The following is a 25,000-nucleotide window of genomic DNA, read 5'->3' as shown; positions in this document are numbered from 1 at the left end:
CATGGTTACAATTTTGTGATATATTGGTGTAACATATTTTATGTTTTTGTCTGAAATGAAGTGATTTATTTAACACTGGATTGTGACACCACCATTGCAGGATCTCATAAAAGGAGTCTAAGTCTTGGGGATAAAGAAGTAACCCATGCTCCACCAGCTTCAGAACAGCCTTTCAGGGACAGATCAAATACTCTAAATGAAAAGCCAGCACCACTGCCTGTCATCAGGGACAAGTATAAGGACCTAACTGGAGAAGTGGAGGTAAAAATTGTTCCAAAAACAATTGCAGGTTTACGAGGAGAGCTGGAAGTGTCTGGTATTTCCCTTTGACACTGTGGAAAGATGACTGTCCTCAGTTTCTAGCTTCAGAATCTCTGTGCCTGATTTCAGGTTTTGTTCTGCAGGGAAAGTTACATACAGTTAAAGAACAGGAGCAACGTATTTGCAAGGCATGTTCTGAGTCTCATATCAAGAAACAAATGGCATTGTGAAATTAATTTACGTGCAAATTAAGAGGGTAATAGTCACTAGTTTACTCGCAAATTGTATTCATCTTTCAAAATAAAGATGCATTTTATTTACTCAATAACATTTTGTGTAGCACAGTTTCACAGCCTGTGGAAAAGGTATTGCAAGCTAGATTTCTTGAGAGTTTACCTGGAATGTTAGAAGACTTTGACAGTTTATTTTTTCCCAGATCTAAAGTTTAAAGTAAGTACTTTTAAATTAATTTATGGGATGTGGGTGTCACTGGCTAGCCTGGCACTTATCATCCATCCCCAGTTGCCCTAGGGAAGATGGATCCATTTCAGCCTTTGTGGTGTAGAGACGCCCACAGCCCAATAGAAAAGGAGTTCTAGGATTTTGATCCAATAACACTGAAGGAATAAAGATATAGCTCCAAATCATGATGGTATGTGTGCTGTGTTGTGGGGATATTTTGTTACAGAATTTTAATTTTTATTTATGAACTTGACTATCTTGAGGTGATTAGTTCTGTTACCAGCCATATGTATGACCTGGGAACTTGGTAATATATATTTCATATAAAATATATGTATTTTGTTCTAACTTATACTGTAAAAGATGCTCAAATCATCTATCGTATTGACCATTATAAGTTTCACCTATTTTAGTATGATATTTACAGAAGGAGTTGAATTCAGTTTAAGATAATACTCAGTAAATCACTTTTGTTGCCTCTGTTTCAGGAGAATGAACGCTATGCTTATGAATGGCAAAGATGTTTAGAAAGTGCATTACAGGTGAAGCTTTCAACATTTTATTGAGCACTGCTCTGCAATAATATGTCACAACAAAATTGTACGCCACGCTCAGAAGTATATGGGCATTGTCTCACTAGACCTTAGTCTGAACTTGCTGTTAGTTAGCTAGGGATGCATTTGCATATTCACTTTCTGAATCAATTCCTAATAATGCAAAAGCGAGTTTACAACTCTAAATTAAGTCCAAAAGTTGACTTCTGCTACTTTTATGGGAACCCTGCACGGAGGACCAGCAGCACAGGTTTAATTCCTTCACTGGCTGAGGTTACCATGAAGATCCCGCCTTCTCAGCCTCACCCCTTGCCTGAGGCATAGCGACCCTCTGATTAACCATCCACCAGTCATCTCTCTCTAATGAGATAGCAGTGCTATGCAAAGATGGCAACTTTAGTTGAACTCTCTGAAATGTTCAACAAGCATTTGCTATGTGGCTGCAGCTAGTTGTATTAATTATGATAATGGTGCAATGCTGAACAATTCATCATTTGCTGTAAAAGTTGGTTATTGGAATGCTGCCAATATTATCCTAGTTTCTTGTCCAAAAGAGATACTAAATAATTGTATATGATGTTGTTTTGTTTCCACAGTTGAGTCTCGATTACGGTGAACACAACTTAGTGTGTAAAAAAGGGTATCACTTAGTATTTTGTTTTTTAACTCTTGATTTTTGTTTCAAACCTCTGTTTGGGTTTGAGGTGTCTCCAAAATAACATGGCTGTGAAGACAGAACACAGTAGCGAGCTTGATAATTTGATTCCTCTGGGATGCAGATCTATAATACTCCAGAGCACTGTTGAATAACCAGCCCACCCGGCATGGCGTGTGGAGAAATAGCATGTTGGGATTCTTCCCAGGCTGCTCAAATTAGGCTGAAATTTCATGCCCTGGTGAAGGGTCATGATGGAACACCCAACAAGAAGCTTACTAATACCCATGGCAGTTTTAGCTGGCTGAACACCACGGTGTACACACGGTGTAAACCTTTATTATAACCATCACCTCAACTTGCTGAACTAAAATAAAAGGGATGTTTCCTTTCAGGGAAAGAATATGTACTCCATGATAGGCATGTAGGAATCTAAACTAAAAACAGAAAATGCTGAAATATTCAGCAGATCAGACAACAACTTAGGAGAGAGTGGGTTATTTATTGAGCAGAAACTTGAGGATAATGGGAGGTGGAGGGTGGCAGTAGCTGAAGGGAAAAACAAGAGGTCAGCTACTGGCCTGTAAGAATGGCACTCCACAGCCCAAAATTGCACATTGGCTGAACAAACTCACTGGGAGAAGGTCTCCCCCTTGGGAGCTGCCTGTCAATTGGGTTCGCTCCACAGTGGGTGCTGCAGGGCCATATAATCCATCATGGATCACGGATACAGGCATGTCCAAGAGCTTTGGACTGGGAATTTTTGGTAACTCGGGAGGAGGCCGAGGAGATATATGTTCTTTAAAGTCTAGGTAAGAAGGAACTGAGGGGCTGACAAGTGCAAGGGGCATCCTCCAATGATAATACCCCCTCTTCCTTCCCACCATTTTAAGCACTTAAATAAACATTGTGAGAGCCATTCCCAACCAACGGCTCATGCTAACAGTATTGTGGTGTGGGTGGTGTAGTGTTGAGCTGGACCCTAACCATTTATTTACATATGGTGGACGAGCTGCCGTTGTTGACCCCTCCCCGTCTTCTGTATCATGGGGATGAGCTCAGTCGGCCAGCCACCCTCCACGTGTTACCCCATCCAAAACGCATCCTATGGGGGCACATAATATCAGATCTTATGTTTGTCAGAACTGAGGAAAGGGCATCAACCTGAAGCATTAACTCTGTTTCTGTCTCCACAGATGTTGTTTGACTTGTTGAGTATTTGCAGCCCTTTTAGTTTTCATGTAAGATCTTAGTATCTGCAGTATTTTTGTTTGTAAATGGAAATTCAAGCTATGTGGTTTTTTTTGGATAGCTTGGTCTGTGGATTCTTGAGCATCATGCTGACGCTCCGTTTACTAAAGTAAATAACATACAAAAACTGGAAAAGCTCAGCAAGTCTGGCAGCATCTGTGAAGAGAAATCAGAGTTAACATTTTGGGGCCAGTGACCCACCCTTAGATTTACAACATCCATGGTTCTTTCAGCTTTTATTTACTAAAATAAATATTTCCTTAATTGAATATTTGGTTGTATTATTTTGAATTGACTTGTACCTTTTTGTGATATTAATGTGAATTGATTTTTTTCTCTATTGAAAAAACCTTGCACTAATATGGTGTTTTCCCACATCCTCAAAACAACCTAAAATGTTTTACAATCAATGTATCACTTTTTGAAATGTTGCTTCATAAGTGAATATAGCAACCAATTTGCACACCGTCTCAACAAGCTGAATGACCACTTAATCCAAGGCTAAATGTGCTCTAATGATATGGTAGTCAATCAGTAGGAAATCAAAATAACTAAGGGAACTGACTTAATTCATCTGTTTACTGTTGAGAGTCATTTTCCTTATCCTCATAGGTTGAATGAAGTCTGTACTTGTATTCCTACTAAGCATTATTCATTATCTCAAACTAATTGGTTTCCTTAATTTTTAAAACTAGGCTCTCATCAGAAAAGATGCATCAGTTTTGAGAGTTGTAGTTTCAAGTCTTGAGTTTGACACATATCCATTACATAGAATCCATGGCGGGGGTGGGGTGAAAAAAGATAGAGGATGCTGATTGATTTTGAAGGAACAAGACATGTAAATCATTCAAAAGCTGCTTTCTGTTAAGCATGCAGATTGGCTTTTAATGCAAAAAGGAAGTCATGTATATCACGAGAATTTGAAGAAGGGCTGTTGGTGAAAACGAGTCAAATTGACTAACATCATGTCAGTGACAAATCAGACATAAACAAAAGTGCTTTCAGGCTTGAAGAAAACAATTGACAGGAAAATAAGAACAGGTATTGAGCTCAGTTTAAGGCACACAAAGCTGCTACCAGAATAGACAACATTTCATGAGGCAAGACAATAGTGATAGCTGGTAGCAATGAAAAAATCCTTTCTCACTGTTTGAAGAGAGGAAGTTATTAAGGACTGTATAAAAGGTGAAACTGTTATCTTTGACTGTCAGCCAGAAACCACATCTAGTCACTGATTCCCTCATACCTCTCTCATCATTGTTGAATCAGACTAGTTGCAAAATTGACATCTTATTTGACCTTGATCTTTCAATTCCATAATCTCTCCATTAAGAATACTACCTATTTATAGCTCCATAATCTGGCCCTGTCTCTCTGTCATCCCGTCTGAGGCTGAAACCCCTATCCATGCTTTTGTTACCACTAGATTTAGCTATTCCAATATTATACAAGGCTGCCGTCTTTACTTGATAAACTTGACCTCAAATCTCTGCCTGTATCCCACCCTTCAGCAGGGAACCACTCAGTTGTATACCCAGTGTGTTCATGATCTGCATTAGTTCTTAATTCGGTAACACCTCAGTTTTAGTACTCATCCTTGTGATTAAATCCCAGCATGGCCTCACTTCTCCATCTCTGTGACAACCTGTGCCTTCAACCTTCCAAGCACTCTATATTCCTCCAACTTCGATCTCGAGTGCATTCCCCACTCCCTACACCGCTCTGATGACCATGCTTTCTGCCATCTTGGGCCTAAGTTTAGGAATTCCATCCTAAGCCAATTCATCTTGCTATTCTCTCCTCCTGTTGGATGCTGTTTAAAACCTGCTGATTTTCTAAGCTTTGAATCACTTAGCTGAATAGTTCATTCACTGGGTCAGTATAGATTTTTATCCGTTTATACTTCTGTGAAACACTTTGGGATGTTTTCCTACATTTAAAGATGTTATATAAATGCAAGCTGTTGTTGAAGGTTTCACCAGAGCTGTAAAGTCTTGATCTAGCAAAGTTTGAAATATGCCACACACATTGCCACAGTTTGTTACAACTACAGAGATCGTTCCTAAGGTTTAAGTATTTGATTTTGTTTAATTGCCTATTGATGAGTATACTTTGTTAATTGCTTTGTTTAGTTTATCCTGTCTTTGTTTTCATTTACAATATCTTGTACTGTAAATGTCTTTTTTAAGGTCATCAGGAAGGCCAGTGATACCTTGAATGGAATCAGCAGTTCAACTGTGTGTAGTGAAGTCATCCAGTCAACACAAGGCATGGAATATCTCTTGGGTATGGAATAAGTGGCAATAGTTGTTCATTAATATTGTTTTCTTTGACACAGGGTTTCTAGTATTGCAGCAGGGTTGCATGTACAACTCCCCTGGATCATTCTGTCCTCCATGAAATATGACATCAGTAATATTTCTATATTGAAATATTATTTGCCAAAAAATTTAACATCTTCCTTTTTTACCCTTTTTATTCAGTCTCCAAATTTATGCATTTTAGATTATGTTCAGTAGTTCACAGTCAAGGGATGAGCAAATTACTGGCTCCTCAGGCTATTATGAATATTATTGTTAAACTCTTGAGTTCAGCAAATTTGACTGTTCTCTCTTACCTTCCCCAGTGCGAAGAGCCTAACATCTCTTGCTGCTTGTGATCTGGACCCTGCTGCATGTCAAGCTGCAGGCAGCAGTTTGAATTTCATCAAATATTAAATGCTTTTTCTTGATGCATTTTCTCAATTTTAGATGATGTTCTCCAATGGAATTTGCAGAAGATGTTTTATTGTGGGTGTTATGTAAGGAATTTACTTTTATATTTTGAAAATCACAAAGGGCCTTCATTCAATTTAACAAATTCTACAGGTATTTTTAATGGAAGTAATTTTAACAAAGGGTATTCATACCAGATTAATGGGTAGCAGTTCTAAACCACATTCAGCATCATTTGGCATATTATCTGTTTGATTAATCTATATAATTAGTGCCTTTCCCTCTATTATCTCCTCTGTTCCCCAGAGGCACTCAGTGTTGGTGGGAGATTATTCCATAACGAGGTTGTTGACATGCTTGCCGAGCTGACTTGTTTTCATTCAGATGTTTCGTCACCATGGTAGGTAACATCATCAATGAGGCCTCTGATGAAGCGATGTTGGTCTACTCCGCTTAGAATTTACACTGTCCGGTCCATTATGGTGAGTAGTGTCAATTCCGGTTTTGTTCTGTCCGGGTTTACGTATTTGTATTCTATATACAAACCCATACAGAACAAAACAGGAAATGACACTACTCACCATAACAGACCGGATAGTATAAATTCCATACGGAGTAGAACAACCTCGCTTCATCAGAGACCTCACTGATGATGTTACCTAGCAGGGTGACGAAATGTCTGAACGAAAACAAGCCAGCTCGGCGAGCAAGTCAACAACCTCACCCACAACCCGAGCTATAAATCTTTGCTAAAACTTTAAATTATTTCTTAGCCACTGGAAGCCTTTCACTGTCTTGTTCAAGTGGTGATTCCTTATGCAGTAGCCTACTTCAGAAATGCCAGCCGACTATTTGGCTGCAAAGGGCATCACAGCCAAGTCTATCTTGTCTTTACCCGGTACCAATCATGTGCACTTCTCACTGAGTGGCAGTGATTGCCAAAAACATTGGCTGATATTTCTTCCCCCGAGTCCAGTAGGCTGTGATCCAATTACTTACAATAGGTAAATTTTATAGTGGTTAATATCTGGGAGCATGACTCAGACTAACAATCAAATCGGAGTCTCGGTGGTCTGTATGGCATACTATACGTAGTCACTTTATTAGTGGAAGTATTCACCTAGTCAGGTAGAGTCAAAAGTTTTTTGACCTATTTTGAGATGCAGAAAGCAATTATGTGTAAATGCTTCCACTTACTAACGTTATGTGAACACATTCTAATATGAATGTTGGTTGTATAGATATCACTGTATTTAATATCCATGATTATGAATCTGAGCACAAGTTTGAAATTTTGATTGTGTGAAAATAAAATTGTCACAGACTGATAATACTGAGAGTGTACCAAGAGGGCTGTGCTGTAAGATTGGGAAAATATTGTCTTATACTATTTGGCTCACCTTCAAATGATTATTCACGACAGCAAATAAGGTTCTGTTTGCCAGCCATCTGAAAGGGGTGGATCTACTTGACAGTTTGTGTTTATATTTTCACTTTGATGCGTTGATTCGCTGCATTTTACACATCTACTTTGAGCATGCGTGTTGGCAAATTAACTGAATCTATGAGTTTCCCGCCCTGTGAAGATACCAACGATGGATCAATGATAAATGCATTGATGTACTTACTGTAATTAAGATAAAATAGTGTTCATAAATGTGGAATTAGAAATAGACTATCAAGAATCTTAGTTCTAACAGACAATGTACAATTTTATCAATCAAATTATTCATTCATAAGGAAAGTGAAAAGCTGGTCTTAATGCTTTCTGAAAATAATGGGTGATGATTTTTTTAAATTGATTCTAATGAGGCAGGGTTGATCCCTCATCCTCACTGAAAATCTGGCTGTGGAAACCCAGACAACCCAGTGTCGTATTTGCCATACATTATTTTTTTTTTAATTTGCCTTTTGTTGCCCATTTTAAATTAGTAGATCAATTGCAAATCAGAAAATCCAGATATTAATATCAGCAGTTTCAGGAACATGCAAATTACTGAGAACATAATCTTAAACTCTATACTTGGACATCTGAGGTTCCATGTTACACATTTAGTCAATCCCTGACATGCAGATTTGAATTGTTTCTCTCGGGTTACTCTACAGTGACTTCAGGATATTGTAATCACCTGAAGTATTAAATTACTATTGACAGGTGCAAATCATGCATATAATTTCCTTGGTTTGACCAGGACTGAAACGCATTGTATTTCGTACAATATTTGACCTTCTGCCCCTGTACTTATTTTCAATTCAGCTCCAATCATCCAATCATCAAATGTGTGACTAACTACTTCTTTTAAAAAACAGGTTAATTAACTAGACTAACTGAGCTTTTCAGAGTCTCTTTTGCAAAACATGCATAATGGGGAGAAATAATTATTTTGATCAATAGTTTTCCTCAAGCTGATTAATTTTTTTCTTGCTTCTGTCAGTTAAGTAACTGCCACATTAATGCTTTGCTCTATTTTAATGTCTAGAATCACAGACCTTTAAATTATCTTTCCGACAATGAAAACAAGCTAATTTCAAAAAGTTATTCCATGTAACACAGAAGTTTTAAATTGTAGAACTACTTGACATTCTACAAAGTGCTTCTTTGAAGTTATTTTGCTCAAAATGGTACAGAGTAGTCTTGAGCATTACTAAAAGGAGACGAGAAGTTGAAAGCTTTTCATCTTGCTCCAATCATTACTAGGGTGCAAGAAACAGACATAAGAAAAGGGACACCAATGCTGTATAAATTGGTATCATTTTTTAAGTCTCTTTCTTGTGTCCTAGTCCTGAAGAGTGCAAGATGAAAAGCTTCTGACTTCCTGTCTCCTTTAGTGATGTCCCATTCGGTGCTGCCAAGTACTAGTAGCCTTGCCTGTTTACATAAAGTTGAATTAACTTTTAAGCAAATGTACTTGAGATTCCTCTCTGTCCTTCATCAGTCTGGTTAATACTTGAAAACCGCTTCAAAATCCTTTTCCACTTATTCTAATAGCTGTTGTTTCCTTCCATATTCATTGTGTATGTTCTTGTGCTGTGTTACATTACCTTACATTTCTGCATTAAAATTCATCTGCTATTCTTTAAACTATCAACTTTATTTGTCCAAGTTCCTTTGAATGTTCTCAATCATGTCATATTGGTAACATACCATGAAACTTCCTGTGTTTTTTACTGCTGTGACCATTCAACAAAATGGGTAACTTGCTATTCTATAACCCGAAATCTTAATTTCAAGCCTGACATCAGAACTGTCAAATGTCATCTGAAAACATTTGTCTGCTGGTTTACTTCCTGAAACTGCCTGCAGAATGGCGAGGCATATCTAGGGCAAGTGACTTGTCACAGTGCATTATACCAACTCCCATCCTCTGATTTTCATCTTCATAGCACACCATTCCTTGTCAGTTTCTCTTGAACTGTCATTTCTTCCCAGGTACTTCAGATTTAATCAGCAGCATGATTCAGACTGTTCTGCCTCTTGCAGCCTACTTAAAAATAAGTATTTTCTGTCTGGGTTCTGTAACACCTGTCACCCACTGCATGATATTAAGTTCAAATTCGTGTCAGTGAGCTGACTGTAAAACCAGTTTTTGCAGGAGCCAGCTCATCTCACAAACTGTTCCCACAGCCAACACTTGAGCACCTAAAACTCTTTAAAGCTACCAAGAAGTTCCTGAAGACTTTGAGAAGTTAAACTTCCTTGGACCAACACAAGTTAGCAGCATAGAGGCAGGGATAGAAAATGCTTGTATATTAGTTGTTCGTGACTCTGAGTCTTTAAAGCTGAAATGTAAATCCTCAACATGTGCACTACTTACTAGCACCTAAATTCTGAGTTCATTTTGTGTAGCGCTTGTTCACTCCGAGACTAACTGTTCCAGTAATTAGATTTGATGTTAGGTGGCTGTGAGGTGCAAATTGCCATTACTTGTTGATTAAAATTAAAGTGCTGGTGAGAGAGCAAACTGAAAGGACTAATCTCACAGCTGTAAACAGGCTGTATCTTGCACTAACCCATAATTGTCAGCAATTTTGCCACAGCAAATCATTAAGATGTGACCTATTTCTAAAGCCTATATTGACTGTTATTCTATTCTTTTGACAGCAATCAACAGCACTGTATTATACAAACTGTGTAATTCTGTTCTTTTAATTGCAGGATAATTGCTGAATTCAAGTCCTTGGGTTTGATTCCTATACTTAGTAGGTTTTTTTACATAGGAAGAGGTGATTGGACCCCCTTTTGCTAGTGTTAAATTTAGGCAGCTCTTGGAGAACTGATTTTGCAGAGTCTCATTTTTACATTTTCTTTCCATACCCTTTTGTAGCACTCAAAATTGAAACATCTAATCCAATAAAGATTGATCACCATTTGTGATAAAACATTCTATACGCCAGTGTAACCCTAAGAATAGTTGCTTCTCTCCATTTCTAAGCGTATAGTTTCAAAGTCTTTTGTTTACTTATCAGTTGAAATCCTCTATCTCAATTGAGCCTGTCTGTTACTTTAGCTATTTTCAATGTCTGTCAAATCTCTCTTTCCTTTTAATTTTATCAATCTATGAGACTTCAGACCTAATTGCTCCTCCTTGTGGAACAAGACAACAGCTGTCCTTAAATAAAAGCAAAATACTGTGGATGCAGAAACAAAAATAGAAAGTGGTGGAGAAACTCAACAGGTCTGGCTGCATCTGTGGAGAGAGAAACAACATTAATGTTTTGACTCTGATATGACTCTTCGAAACTGGTGGTGTGTGTATGGACAGCTAAGGGTTAGATGAATCTACTGATTAATAAAATTTCTTATCACTGGGAAATGCACTACTCACCAATGGTCCTCTCAGAAAGCCCCATCGTCTGTCTGTCTGTCTCTCTCTCTCTCTCACACACACACACACACACACAGACACACACACACACAACCTCCCCACAAAATATACTCCTTCCAGTAGTGAGACTGTCTACAACATTACAATTTCCTGTTTAAAAGGAACCTCTGTGGTGATAATCTAGGTTACCGTAGACTTTTTAAATATTGCTTAAAATAGAGATCAGGGAAGAAATCATAAATTCAACACCTTAAAAGCTTTAAAAACAAAACGTATTGAAAAAATATTATGTAGTATCAAATTATAACTTTGAAAGTAAAGTTTATGTACAAGTGAACATATTGTTTATGTTAACAGGGGTGATAGAGGTGTACAGAGTGACCAAACGTGTTGAGCTTGGAATTAAAGCAACGGCAGTATGCAATGAGAAGCTCCAGCAGCTGATGAAGGAAATAGAGAAGATTTGGAGTAGCTTGATGATATTCATGTCTCTCACACCCCTCACGGTAAGGCTGTCACTGAGTTCTGAACTCAATTTTGCATGCTCCCTACAGAAGACATTTCTAAACATCCACTGTATGTCCCCAGTCTTTACATTGAAAAATCTCTGAGAAAAAATGTAGAAACTTTTCTGTTCCTCGTTCAACATTATTTTGAAAACGTGACACACTATCCATGTAGAATCTCGGGATGACCCGATGTATTGTTCCATTCTTTTTGATTTGATTTGATTAAAATTTTTTATTGCCAAATGTACCAAGATGCAGTGAAAAGTATTGTTTAGTGTGCTATTTCAGGCAAATCATACCTTATGTAATTACATCAGGGTAATAGAATAGAATGCAGAATACAGCGTAACAGTGGCAGAGAAGGTGCAGAGAAAGGCCAACTCTAGTACATGAGAGGTCATTCAAAAGCGGGGTACATGTTTTCAAACTTTTTTTATCCTCTGCCCAATGGAAGAGAATATAACCGAGTGGGAGGGGTCTTTGATTATGTTGGCTGCTTTCTTGAGGCAGTGAGAAGTATAGATGCAGGATGGAAGGCTGGTTTGACTGGTGGACTGGGATACATTCACAACTCTATGTAATTTGCAGTGATCTTGGGAGAGCAGTTGCCATTGTCAATCTGTAATTCAACCGAATAGGATGCTTTCTACGGTGCATCTATAAAAATTGGTAAGAGTCATAGTGGATAAGCCAAATTACTTTAGCCTTCTGAGGAAGTAGAGGCATTGGTGTGCTTCTTGACTGTAGCATTGACATGGATGGACGAGGACGGTTTGGTGATATTTACTCCCAGGAACTTGAAACTCTCGATCATTTCCACCTCAGCATCATTGATACAGACAGGGGCCTGTTCTCCACTCCGCTTCCTGAAGTGAATGACCAGCTGTTTCGTTTTGCTGACTGTGGAGGAGAGATTGTTGTGTTTACACCATGCCACCAAGCACTGTCTTTCCTGTACTCTGTCTCGTCATTGTTTATTATCCGACCCACTACGGTGGTGTTATCTGCAAACTTGTAAATGGAGTTATAGCAAAATTTGGCCACACAGTCGTGAGTGTATAAGGAAAATCGTAAGGGGCTGAGTATGCAGCCTTGCGGAGCATTGGTGTTGAGGATTATCTTGGAGGAGATGTTATCGCCTGTTCTTATTAATTGCGGTCTGCAGTCAGGAAGTCTAGGATCCAGTTGCATAGTGGGGAGCAGAGTCCTACATCTTGGAGTTTGGAGATGAGTTTGGTTGAATTATGGTGTTGAGGGTGGAGCTAAAGTCAATAAATAGGAGTTTGCCATGGGTGTACTTGTTATCCACACGCTCCACGATGAGTGTAGGGCCAGGTAGATGACGTCTGCCATGGACCTATTGTACCAGGGGTGAATTGTAGTGGATCAGGGAAATCCAGGAGGCTGGAGTCCATGTGTGCCACTACTAACCTCTTGAAGCACTTCATAATGATGGATGTCAGAGCCACCGGGCAGTAGTTATTCAGGCCCGCTGCCTGATTTTTCGTTGGCACCGGAATGATAGTAGTCTTCTTGAAACAGATGGGAGCCTCTGATCGTAGTAAGGAGAGGTTAAAGATGTCTGCAAGTACTCTTTCCAGCTGGCCTGCGCAGAATCTGAGTGCATGGCTGGGGATTCCATCCGGGCCTGTCGCTTTCCATGGGTTCACTCTCAAAAAATCTGATCTGACTTTGGCAATGGTGACTATGGGTACACGTGCACTCAAGGTTTTCAGGGCAGGCAACATCAATTGACTGACCTTCTGTTCAAATGAGCATAGAATGCACTGAGCTCATCGGGGAGGGATACGTTGTTGCCATCGATTCTACTCCACTTCGCTTTGAAGCCTATCATATTGTGTAAGTCTTGCCACAATTGACATGTGTTCGTGTAGTTAGTCTGCTATTGTCTTTTGCCATCCCTGATGGCTTTACGAAGATTGTACCTAGATTTCCTGTGTAGGTCAGGGTCACCCGACATGAATGCCTCAGACCTGGACTTCAGTGGGGAGTAGGTCTTCCGGTTCTTCCACAGTTTCCGGTTGGAGGAACTCGGATTTACTTCTTTGGCACATAATCCTCTGTACACTTACTGATGACTTCTGTGATGGCAATGGCATGCTCATTTAGATTGGCCACTAAGTTCTTGAAAATGGGCCAGTCCATCGACTCCAAGCAGTCACATAGGAACTCAAACAGAATTTGCTGGGAAAGCTCAGCAGGTCTGGCAGCATCTGTGAAGAGAAATTAGAGTTAACGTTTCAGGCCCGGTGACCCTTCCTCAGAACTGATGGTAGCTAGGAAAATGTCGGTTTTTATGCAGAAGGTATGGTGGAGGAAGGTGGTAAGGAGTAAACAGTAGGTGGGGATAGGGCCGCAGGGAGAGAGAGAATAACGGTTGGACAGACAAAGAACATAGAACATAGAACAGTACAGCACATTACAGGCACATTGGCCCACGATGTTGTGCCGAACTTTTACCCTAATCCTAAGGTCTATCTAACCTCCACCCCTACCTTATACGATCATCCATATGCCTATCTAATAGCTGCTTAAATGCCCCTAAAACTAGATTGGCAGGGGGTGGGGAACCGGATTTATAATTCAGAGGATGAGGTATTCAGCCTTCCAATGGACACAACAGGGAGTGAGGTTGTTTATAAAGAAATGCAGTCAATGGAGCGTAATTGTGGACACAGGGATGGTTTGAAGTGTGTATACTTCAATGCTAGAAGTATCAGAAATAAGGCGGATGAACTTAGAGCATGGGTCGGTACTTGGAACTATGATGTTGTGGCCATTACAGAAACTTGGGTAACTCAGGGAGAGGAATGGTTGTTGGAAGTTCTGGGATTTAGATGCTTTAAAAGAAATAGGGAGAGTGGAAAAAGAGGCGGGGGAGTGGCATTGCTAGTCAGGGCTAGTATAGCAGCTACTGAAAGGCAGTTCGAGAATGATATGTCTACAGAGTCAGTTTGGGTTGAGGTCCAGAACAAGAAAGGAGCAGTCACTTTGTTGGGGGTTTTTTACAGACCCCCTAATAGTTGCAGAGAAGTAGAGGAGCGGATTGGGAGGCAGATACTGGTGCACAAGTCACAGGGTTGTAGTCATGGGTGACTTCAACTTTCCAAATATTGATTGGAAACATTTTAGTTGTAATAGTTTACATGGAGCAGATTTTGTCCAGTGCGTTCAGGAAGGATTCCTGACACAGTACGTAGATAGACCAACACGAGGAGAGGCCACGTTGAATTTGGTGCTTGGCAGTGAACCGGGCCAAGTGTTAGACCTGTTGGTAGGAGAGAATTTTGGCGGTAGCGATCATAACTCTGTTACTTTTACAATAGTCATGGAAAAGGATACGTACATACAGCAGGGTAAGGTTTATAATTGGGGGAAGGGTAATTACAATTCTGTTAGGCAAGAACTGGGTAACATAAATTGGGAACAGATGCTGTCAGGGAAGACCACTATTGAAACGTGGAGATTGTTCGTTTAAGGAATGCATACTGTGTGTGCTTGATATGTTTGTCCCTAGCAGGCAGGGAAGATGCGGTCGAGTGAGGGAGCCTTGGCTCTCAAGAGAGGCCGAACAACTGGTTAAGAGGAAGAAGGATGCTTATGTAAGGTTTAGGAAACAAGGAACGGAAAAGGCTCTAGAGGGATACAAGTTATCCAGGAAGGAGCTGAAGAAAGAGCTTAGGAGTGCAGTAAGGGGGCATGAGAAAACCTTGGCAGATAGCATCAAGAAAAATTCCAAGGCTTTTTACACGTACGTGAGGAATAAGAGAATGACCAGAGAAAGGGTTGGGCCGATCAAGGATTGTAAAGGGAATTTGTGCATGGAGCCTGAAGAGATAGGAGAGGTCCTTAATGAATACTTTTCTTCGGTATTCACAACTGAGAGGGACCTAGTTGTGGAGGAGGACGACAGTGTGAAGCAGGCTGGTAGGCTAGAGGAGATCGATCTTAGTAAGGAAGATGTGCTAGGAATTTTGAGGAAGTTGAAGATAGATAAGTCCTCCGGGCCTGATGGGATTTATCCAAGGATTCTATGGGAAGGGAGGGAAGAGATCGCAGGGCCTTTGGCGACGATCTTTTCGTCCTCACTGTCCACGGGTATAGTGCCGGAAGATTGGAGAGAGGCAACCGTCATTCCCTTGTTCAAAAAAGGGAATAGGGATAACCCCGGAAATTACAGGCCAGTGAGTCTTACGTCATTGGTGGGCAAATTATTGGAAAGGGCTCTGAGAGATAGGATTTATGATCACTTGGAAAGGCACAGTTTGATTCGTGATAGTCAGCATGGATTTGTGAGGGGTAGATCATGCCTCACAAACCTTACTGAATTCTTTGAAGAGGTGACCAAACACATGGATGAAGGTAGAGCAGTGGATGTGGTATACATGGATTTAAGTAAGGCGTTTGATAAGGTTCCCCATGGTAGGCTCATGCAGAAGGTAAGGAGGCAGGGGATAGGGGGAAATGTGGCAGATTGGATTCAGAATTGGCTGACCCTTAGAAGACAAAGGGTGGTAGTGGACGGAAAATATTCAACATGGTGCTCAGTTACGAGTGGTGTAGCACAAGGATCTGTTCTGGGTCCTCTTCTATTTGTGATTTTTGTAAATGATTTGGATGAAGGAGTGGAAGGGTGGATTAGCAAGTTCACGAACAATACAAAGGTGGGTCACGTTGTGGACAGTGCGGAAGGCTGTTCTAGGCTACAAAGGGACATTGATAGGATGCAGAGCTGGGCTGAGAAGTGGCAGATGGAGTTTAACCCTGAAAAATGTTGGAAGGACAAACTTGAAAGCAGAATACAGGGTTAACGGAAAGATTCTTGGCAGTGTGGAGGAGCAGAGGGATATTGGGGTTCGTGTTCACAGTTCCCTGAAAGCTGCCCCCCAGGTGGATAGAGTTGTTAAGAAGGCATATGGTGTGTTAGTTTTCATTAATAGAGGGATCGAGTTCAAGAGCCGTGAAGTTATGCTCCAGCTATACAAAGAAGTGAATAATGATCTAGCTAGGAGGGTGAATAACTGTTAATGGAGACTGTTAGTGACTAACAGTGGGTTGTGTGTAATAGCAAACTGTGATAAAAAGGCCTAGTTTGAGGGGGTGGGGGCTAGGACATAGAGTTCACATAGGAGCTCGTCTGTTACCTCAGACTAGTATTGTAGGACTTTGGGTACCAGACCATCATCCTTCAGTTTCTGCTTGTAAACTGGGAGGAGGAGCACAGCCTTGTGGTCTGATTTACCAAACTGCGGGCAGGGAATGGAGCGGTAGGTGTCTTGGGTTATGTAGCAACGGTCAAGGTTGTTTGGGCCTCTGATGGGTTAGGATATGGGTTGATGGTATCTTGGTAGCACAATCTTGAGGTTGGCCTGGATGAAGTTGTCTGGATGATGAAGAAGGCCTCAGGGTATACCGTCTCAAGGCTATTTGTGGTGGTCTATGTTTCATCAAGTGTGCTGTTCACTTTTGCTTGGGGTGGGATGTAAACTGCTATCAGGATAACCAAAGTAAACTCTCGCAGCAGGTAGTAGGCTGAGAGCTTTGCTCCTAAGAATATTTGTAAAGCTGAGTTTCTTTTAAATTAGTCAATATCAGTACAAATGAAATGTAGATAAGTTGAGGATCATAGAAGTTAATATTTTAGCAGGAGTTATCTTAGTTGATTCAGCAAGACTTCTTCAAATCCTCAACTGTACCATGAGTTAAAATGTACAGCAGTGGATTATGGGCCTCCATTCCAAGGAGGTTGGTGGGGTGGACAAACCCTAAGTATACATGAGCAGTTCCCAAAGTTGGAATATGCCCCTTGGACAGCTCCCATCCTCCGTCTTTATCAGAAAAAGAAGTTAATCAGCAATGGGCAGAATGATCTCTACTCGCTTTGAGACAGATCATTTTCCAAATCCACTGGATTTTGAGGTCTACTGGAAAATTCTTGATTAATTCTAAAGTTTTGTTCTGTGTCGTTAATTTGGGATGAAATAAGATTCATGAAATCAAGGTAATGTGACTGATGACATGACTCCAACATCAGTAATAGAAAACACCAGTCTGGAATGAGCATTTGAAGAGCAGTCTTAGCCACTACACTGGACAACTCTATTTGAGAACTTACTATACGGGTATAAATAAAGGAGTGTTACAGCATATAAGGAGTTGAAGAGCTTTACTTGGTGACTAGGAGCAAGGACCCTCAGGAGCAATTATGTACGGACACCCGCAGCCACAGATTTCACGGATTAGTATTTCAGTGTGCGGGTAAAAGAATTAGCTTAAAGCACTAGATAAAAAAGTTGAAGATCCGTATTCTTCATTAATTTTAAGCTAGCAAGGCTTTCTCATTTGCTTTGTTTAGTTACTGTAAGCTTGGGCTTTTAGCTTTATTGTTGGGGTGAAAACCAGCAGAATGTTTTGAACATTGTAATGAAAAGATAATCAGAGAAATCTTGAGTTGTTTGAAAATACAGTTGAGGATGCATTGTGCAGAATATAAAAATCTTAACATTCACTGAGTTTTCTTTCCATAATTGCTTTCTGTTGGGATGATACAGAAGGTAAGAAAGCATTTAGTTTTAATTTGTTTTCACAGAAAAGTTGTTGTCAGCAGTAAACGATACCATCATGTGTGTAATTCAAGAAAAATTATTTATAGTGATTAATGCTTTGCGGGTGGGTGGAGATTTGTCTTTCAGCATTGTCACCTATTTTTGAGAATTTCTCGAAATTATCTTGCTGTTCCTCTTGGAGCGGTGTGTACAGTACTCAAACAAATATTACTCTGTGATTACTGAATTAAATGCAATTTCATTTTATGAATACTATTAAATAGTGCCAGAAATACAAGCATTTACAGAAATTCAGTTCGCAACTTCACCTTGCACACCTACGTCAAGCATAGGAAATGCAATCAAACTCTTTGGCTTTCCCATCCATTGCCAGCGGAATAGATTTTGTTTTAATGATTACAGGTAACAGCGTTTATAAAGTACAGTGGTCTGCTTCATAATTTTAAGTAGCAAATTGCTTTCATTTAGTACTTATTTGAACTGACATTAAATATATAAACAAATATGCATGATTTCTACATGTCAAAGCAGCTAGTTTCAATAATGGCAACCATGACCATTCTCATCAATTGTTGTTTAAATCCACCAATGTCCTTCAGGAAACAAAATCTGCCTTCCTTACCTGAACTGGCCCACGTGTACTCCAGACCCACAGCAATATGGTTGATGCCTATAGCTGAATATGACCTAGCAAGCCACTCAACATCTGTTGAAAGAATAAGGAAAATTTTTGAAAATGCAGTTTGCTCATTCATCTTCAAACAGTATTATCTTCATTAATTTTGATCTTATATCTTTTACATCAGTGACTTTAAAGTTCATTCAACCATTTTCTACAGGAGCAGTGTTTAGGTTCAATCATTCATGATTGCTGCTTCAAGATCTAATCATTGAAATTGCCTTGGAGAACATAAATGGTGAAAATTATTGTTGTAACTGTCCAACGTTAAGTAATTTTCTTTCAAGCATTGCTGAAACTGTAATGTATGAATTCAAAGCATGTAAATAAATTGGTGCAATTTGTCAAAAAGTTACAGTATCAATTCAACAATTAAACAAGGCACAGTTTCGCTGGTCCTTTGTCTCCTGTTTGTGAGACCTAGCTTTGAACTGTGCAGGGTTCTAGCTTCCCAGTTCAACTACAGAAAACAGAAGGAGAAGGATCCGTAGCAATCTTGTAAATATAGAACACGGCCTGGGCTTTCTGTTTATTTGTTTTGGCTCATTCAACATTGTTCCTCTGAAATTGGCGTAACTTATGAAAAATATTGCAGAATTTTAAGCAAATATTGTGTTCAATACAATTAAAGTATCTGTGAACTTTTGTGCCAATTTAATCACCGGGTGCTGGAAGTTGGCCCAGAACATGCCAGGGTGAATTAATTACCACTGGGAGTTTCTGCTAATTGCACTTGTTTACAGACCTTCAAATTGACTCCAAAATTTTGTTGGTTCTTTTTGGTGCAAGGGCTCTAATAGTTTAAAAAATGATAATTCACTGGAGCTGATTCTTTTAATCCCCTGAAAATTGTACATTTTTTTAAAAGCTCTTTTGAATAATTTACTAATCTTCCTGGTGGATTGGCACACTGATTTAAAATGTTTTATTGTTGTAAATCTATTTTCAACTGAAGTCATTAAACTTTAACAAATAACTACTCTTAATTATCTCAAGGAGATTCTTTAAAAAGAGACTACATTGTAAAAGTATGTCCCTTTGCGTTGGTCCATGGTAGATCTTGTACTTGGCAATATGTAAATATGTTTGAATGCAAACACATTGAAAAAAGTGACCTTTCAAAATTGGTGCAATTTGTACCCAAAGTGGAACCTGTTTTTTTGTTTGATATAGCATTTACCCATGTCTAATATCTTTCTTTTTCCCTATCTCTATCTCGCTCTCCTTTCCCCCATCTGGATCTCTGTCTCTTACCTCCATTCCAAACCCGTATCTATGTAACGATCTAGCTAGATCTAAATATGAGTTGTGCAGTTTATATCAGTATTCAGAATGTTAACTGAATTGCAGTATAAATTACTTAATTTGATCAACTAATCAATCTGGCCAGATAGACCTTCCAACTAGTAATTCAGAAATCTAGACTAAAATGTGTGTGGATTACTTCAGTTTTTTTTTTCAATGAAAACCGGTTGTATGACATGAGTTTAAGTTATTGATACTGGGTGAGCAGTTTAAGATTGAATACTTAATATAAATACATTTAAAATGTCAGGCTAAAGTTCACCAAGTTATTTGCTGAATATGAATCGTTGAAAGCGTCCAAGAGGAGTCAAGTCTCAAGTTGTTAGGAAGAATTGTGATCAAAAATAAAAGGCATTGGAATCCATACAACAGACCCTCCTTTTTTTTTAATTTCCGGTGATGTCAGCATTGCTGATTAGGCCAGCATTTATCGATCAACGATAATTGCCCATCACCACCACCTTAAACCGCTGCAGTCCATGGCGGTGTAGGTACACTCACAGTATTGTTACAAACATAATTGCAAAGTGTGACTCGGACAGAGAAGATTGACTGACTTTGAAGCTAACTACATTGTCTGAAATTCAGTACTAAATCTAAATGTTCGTGTTTCTTGCAGCCAGATGAGAATTCGCTGGATTTCTCCTCGTGCATTCTACGCCCTGGGATTAAAAATGCAAAAGAGCTAGCTTGTGGAGTGTGTCTGCTTAATGTTGATTCCAGAAGCAAGGTAAGTACAAGGTCCCTATAACTTGCTTACATTCCAGCAGTTTTTTACATAATGAACTAATGCATTGTTGAGTAACTTGTAAGAAACACATCTAGGCCAGTGAACAGTTGTCTGTGCCCGTTGACAATCTTTATTCCTTTGTTTACAACTTATAAATCAGAAGCTATACATTTTAAAAAAAAAGCTAAAGCATCTCAGGTGTTGCTGGCTTTCAAGTTTCAATTACAGTACAGATGTAGTGCATTGCCGAGCACTGGTTTGACCTGCAGTTTCAGCTGGAGATTGTACTTACACTGGCCGAAGGTGATGAGATGTCACTCAGCCAGGTACGTTACAAGATGCATAGGGAGCTAAGTCAACATCCACTAATTTTTAGCTACTGCTTTAGCTGGCCAAAAAATAGTGCCAAGTAGTAGCCCAGGCTTAGGAAATGTTTCCAGTCATTTCTTTCTTGCCTTCCATGCGCTTCTTTCTGACTCCTGTCAACCAGGTCTATATTGTATGTACTGAAAATGTATGAAATGGTGTTGATGCATAATAATTTGAAGAGAAAAATACTTTTTATCTGACATTTTGAGGATTGTCATTCAGCTGATGTGGTGCTAACCAGGATACTGACTTCACATCTCACTTATTCCAGGAGGAAGAAAACTTGGAGGATCATCCTAAACAAGTATGACCTTCTAAAAGTTATATTCTCAAAGCATCTTATCTGCCAAATGGCTATGGAATTGGCCTAAATTAAAATTAACCCTTGAACTGCCAGCAGGGCTAATTTTAATATCTTTCCTTTCCTTTTCTACACTATCATCATTTTGGGGTCTTGAGATTATTTGGGTGGTTTAACATCCACTGTCTCCCTAACAAACATTATGGGTCTCACTTTCTTTGGTGTTAACATTACAATTTTTGGATTGCATGGGGAAATTGGTATTGCATTCATTGCAAATGGATGGTTTCACTATGCATGTTGGTGAAAATTGATCCATTTTGATTTTAAAGTAAATTTCTTTTTAACTATCTAAATGTCTGTTTAACTGCTGTAATTACAATTAAAATATACAATTCAATGCAATGAGGGATTGCTCCAAAGGGATGCCGTGAACTAAAATTACAAAATAGAGGTTTTGGTTGCTGCATGGAGGACTCCAAAATGAAAGTGTGTATTATTGTCCAAGAAGGAAAGGAATGGCTGTATTTGTCGTAATGTGGCCATTTCATACTCCAGACAAGCCTGTTGTAAAACTGGTGCACTGTCATGCATCCAATAGTCTGCAATTTAATTGTTTTGACAAAAAGGCTTAAAAATGTAGAGGTGAAGACTCTAGTTCACGAATTTGATGAAGAGGTCACCGGACTCAAAACATTAACTCTGCTTTCTCCCAGAGATACTGCCAGACCAGCTGAGTTTCGACAGCAATTTCAGTTTCTGTTTCAGATCTCCAGCATCCACAGTTCTTTGTTTCATTTTCACAAATTTGATTGTCAGTCCAGGCTGATATTGGTAATTTCAGCAAGAGTGGTGCAGGGCTTTCAATAGCAGGATGCAGTCAACCTGAACTGAATATTGGCTGAGAACAGAACTGAACAGACCAGTGATTCTCACTTAGTTAATAGAATTCTGAAGTGGCACAAATCAAGAGTGTCCATTTAGATAGCATGATAGCTTTTTTAATTTTGATGGATTTTTATTTACAAAGTAAGAAAAGCACATTAAAAACAAATAAATTTGAAACATAGTCATGGTTATAATGTGGGAAATTTGACAGTCAATTTGCTCATGATGAACTCCTAGAACAAAAAGGACATGGTGTTAATTGAGAGAACAGAAGGGACGTTGGCTTAAAATTTCACCCGAAAGATTAAACCTCCATCGTTGCAGCGCTGAACAATCATTTTTGAAGTGGATAATATCCTACCTATCCTATGCAAATAATTGCTGTTCCACAAGAAAATATTGCAACAAAAAGGAACACATATCCAAGATTTAGTCAGTTACAATTATATTGGAGCTCTTAATTCTTTCACAGTACATAGGGGGTTAATAAGTCTATGGGAGATTGTATTCCATTTAAGAACAAAACATAAATAATAAGACTTGGAGTAGGCAATTCAGCCCCTTAATCCTGTTCCACCATTGAATACAATAATGCCTGATCTCATCTCAGCCTCAGCTCCATTTTACTGCCCACTTTCCATAATCTTCAGCACATTACTAATTGAGTAAATTTAAGAACAGGATAGATTTTCAATGTCCTGGCATCCACTACACTCTGGGATGGTGAATTCTACAGTTTCATGACTCGGAGAAGTAATTTCTCCTCATCCCTGTTTTAAATCTATTACCCCTTAGTCTAAAGCTATGACTGCTTGTTCTAGATTGCCCACATGAGAAAACAGCCTATCTACATCTAATTTGTCAATGCCCTTCAGCATCTTGTATATCAATTAGATCTCTTCTCATCCTTCTAAACTCCAGATAGTATAGGCCTAAACTGCTCAATCTCTCTTCATATAATAAATATACTGACACTTTCCAGAAAAATGTGAAATGGATATTGCAATTCTTCGACAATATTTTTTCTTCCATTTGGTCTATTATTTAAACGTTGGTGTATTTTGCCTACTCCATCTCTGGTATTATATAATAGTGTTTTCCATTTCTTCACTTTTCACAAATCATTCATGCGTAAAAGACTATATATGTCACTTTCAATTTGTAATATTTACATGAGTGTGAGGGGCAGAATTATTGCTGCAAATAAATGTCATTTCAACAAGAAATGGTAATGATGCAGCTGAATGCCTGTAATATATAATCTCTATAGAAAAAACTCATATTGCACTAGATATTTTAAACTGTGTTTGACAGTTTTTGTAGCTGGACCCACATTCCCCAACTCCTTAAAACAAAGAACTGCAGATGCTGGAGAAAAGAGGCTGAATAGGCTTAGGGCTATTTTCCCTGGAGCATCGGAGGCTGAGGGGTGACCTAAAAGAAGTTTATAAAATCATGAGGTGCACAGACAGGATGAATAGCCAAGGTATTTTCCCCAGGGTAGGAAAGTCCAAAACTAGAAGGTGTAGGTTTAAGGTGAGAGGGGAAAGATATTAAAGGGACCTAAGGGGCAACTTTTTTACACAGAGGGTGGTGCATGTATGGAATGAGCTGGCAGAGGAACTGATGGGGTCTGGTACAATCACAACATTTAAAAGGGATCTGGATGGATATCTGAATAGGAAAGGCTCAGAGGAATATGAGCCAAATGCTTGCAAATGGGACTGGATTAATTTAGGATATCTGGTTGGTATGGATGAATTGGATAGTAGGGTCTGTTTCCATGCTGTACAGCTCTATGACTCTATCTGAAACAAGAACGGAAATTTCTGGAGAAACTCTGCAGGTCTGACAGCACCTGCAGAGAGAAAGCAGAGTTAATGTTTCAAGTCCAGTGACCCTTCTTCACAACTGAAAGCTGGAAGAGTTAGGGAGGGGGTGTGTCAGGAGGAGAAGTGAGTCGAATAGATGGAACCGTGGTGACTTGAGAGAGGGGAAAAATGTGAGAAGCAAAGGGATTGCTGGTAAACTGGAAGATAAAGTAAGTGCTAAATAGGTGTTAACAGTAAGTGTGAATTGTTGAAAATGGGTTGGCTGTGCTGGGAACAGCCCAGCAGAACAGGACCTGGGGGTGTGGTGTTGGTAATGAACATGGAGGCTGTTCACGTTCAGAAATTGCTAAAATTCAGTGTTGAGCCCTAAAGGTAGTAAGGTAACTAGGCAGAGAAAGTGGTGTTCCTTCAGCATGCGTTGAGCCTAGTTAGAGCATAGCATCAGGCCTAAGAGAGAGATGTTGGCATGGGAACACATTGGTGTGTTGAAGTGACCAGGCAGCTAGAAGCTCAGGGTCATTTTTACGGACGAAGCAGAAGTGTTCCGCAAAGCAGTCCCCCAGTCCCTGTTTTGTCCCCCGAGTGTGGAGACCACATTGTGAGCAGTGAATACGGTAGGTGGGGTCAAGTGCAGGTAAATCATGCTTCACCTGGAAGCTGTGTCTGGGGCCTTGGATAGTGAGGAGGGAGGAAGTAAATGGGCAGGCACTACATCATCTGCAATTGCATGGGAAGGTACTGTGGGGTTGTGGCGAGTACTGAAGTGGAGGAGGAGGAGTGGACCAAGGTGTCTCAGGTCCCTGCAGAATGCTGAGAAGGAAGGTGAGGGGAATATGTGCAGCAGCTGAAGCTTCGCACATGCCAGTTGGTCTGTTGTCACATTGACTTCCAGCTCCAGAAGATACTGACCCACAAAGACCTCAGAATGTTGCACAGTAAAATAAAAATTAGGGAGACCACAGAACTTGGCACTCTACTCCCTACCCACCGCCACCTTACCCTCTTGCCATCCAAACCTCACACATGTATACTAACCTTTTGAAAGCAGCTGTCAAAGTGGCATTTCAGAATGTAGCA

The 25,000-nt window shown here is 39.6% G+C and overlaps 1 protein-coding gene across 1 annotated transcript in view; it reads right to left on the bottom strand.

Moving 5' to 3' along the window:
• Positions 1 to 25,000, bottom strand: part of synrg (synergin, gamma) — a 95,079-nt gene that overhangs the window by 49,750 nt on the left and 20,329 nt on the right. The gene's annotated exons all lie outside the window — the stretch shown is intronic.

Source organism: Rhincodon typus, chromosome 26 (genome assembly GCF_021869965.1).
Source record: "Rhincodon typus isolate 14 chromosome 26, sRhiTyp1.1, whole genome shotgun sequence".
Taxonomy (NCBI): Eukaryota; Metazoa; Chordata; class Chondrichthyes; order Orectolobiformes; family Rhincodontidae; genus Rhincodon; species Rhincodon typus.
Note: the sequence above shows the minus strand (reverse complement) of the source record. Positions and strands in the feature narration are given on the sequence as shown.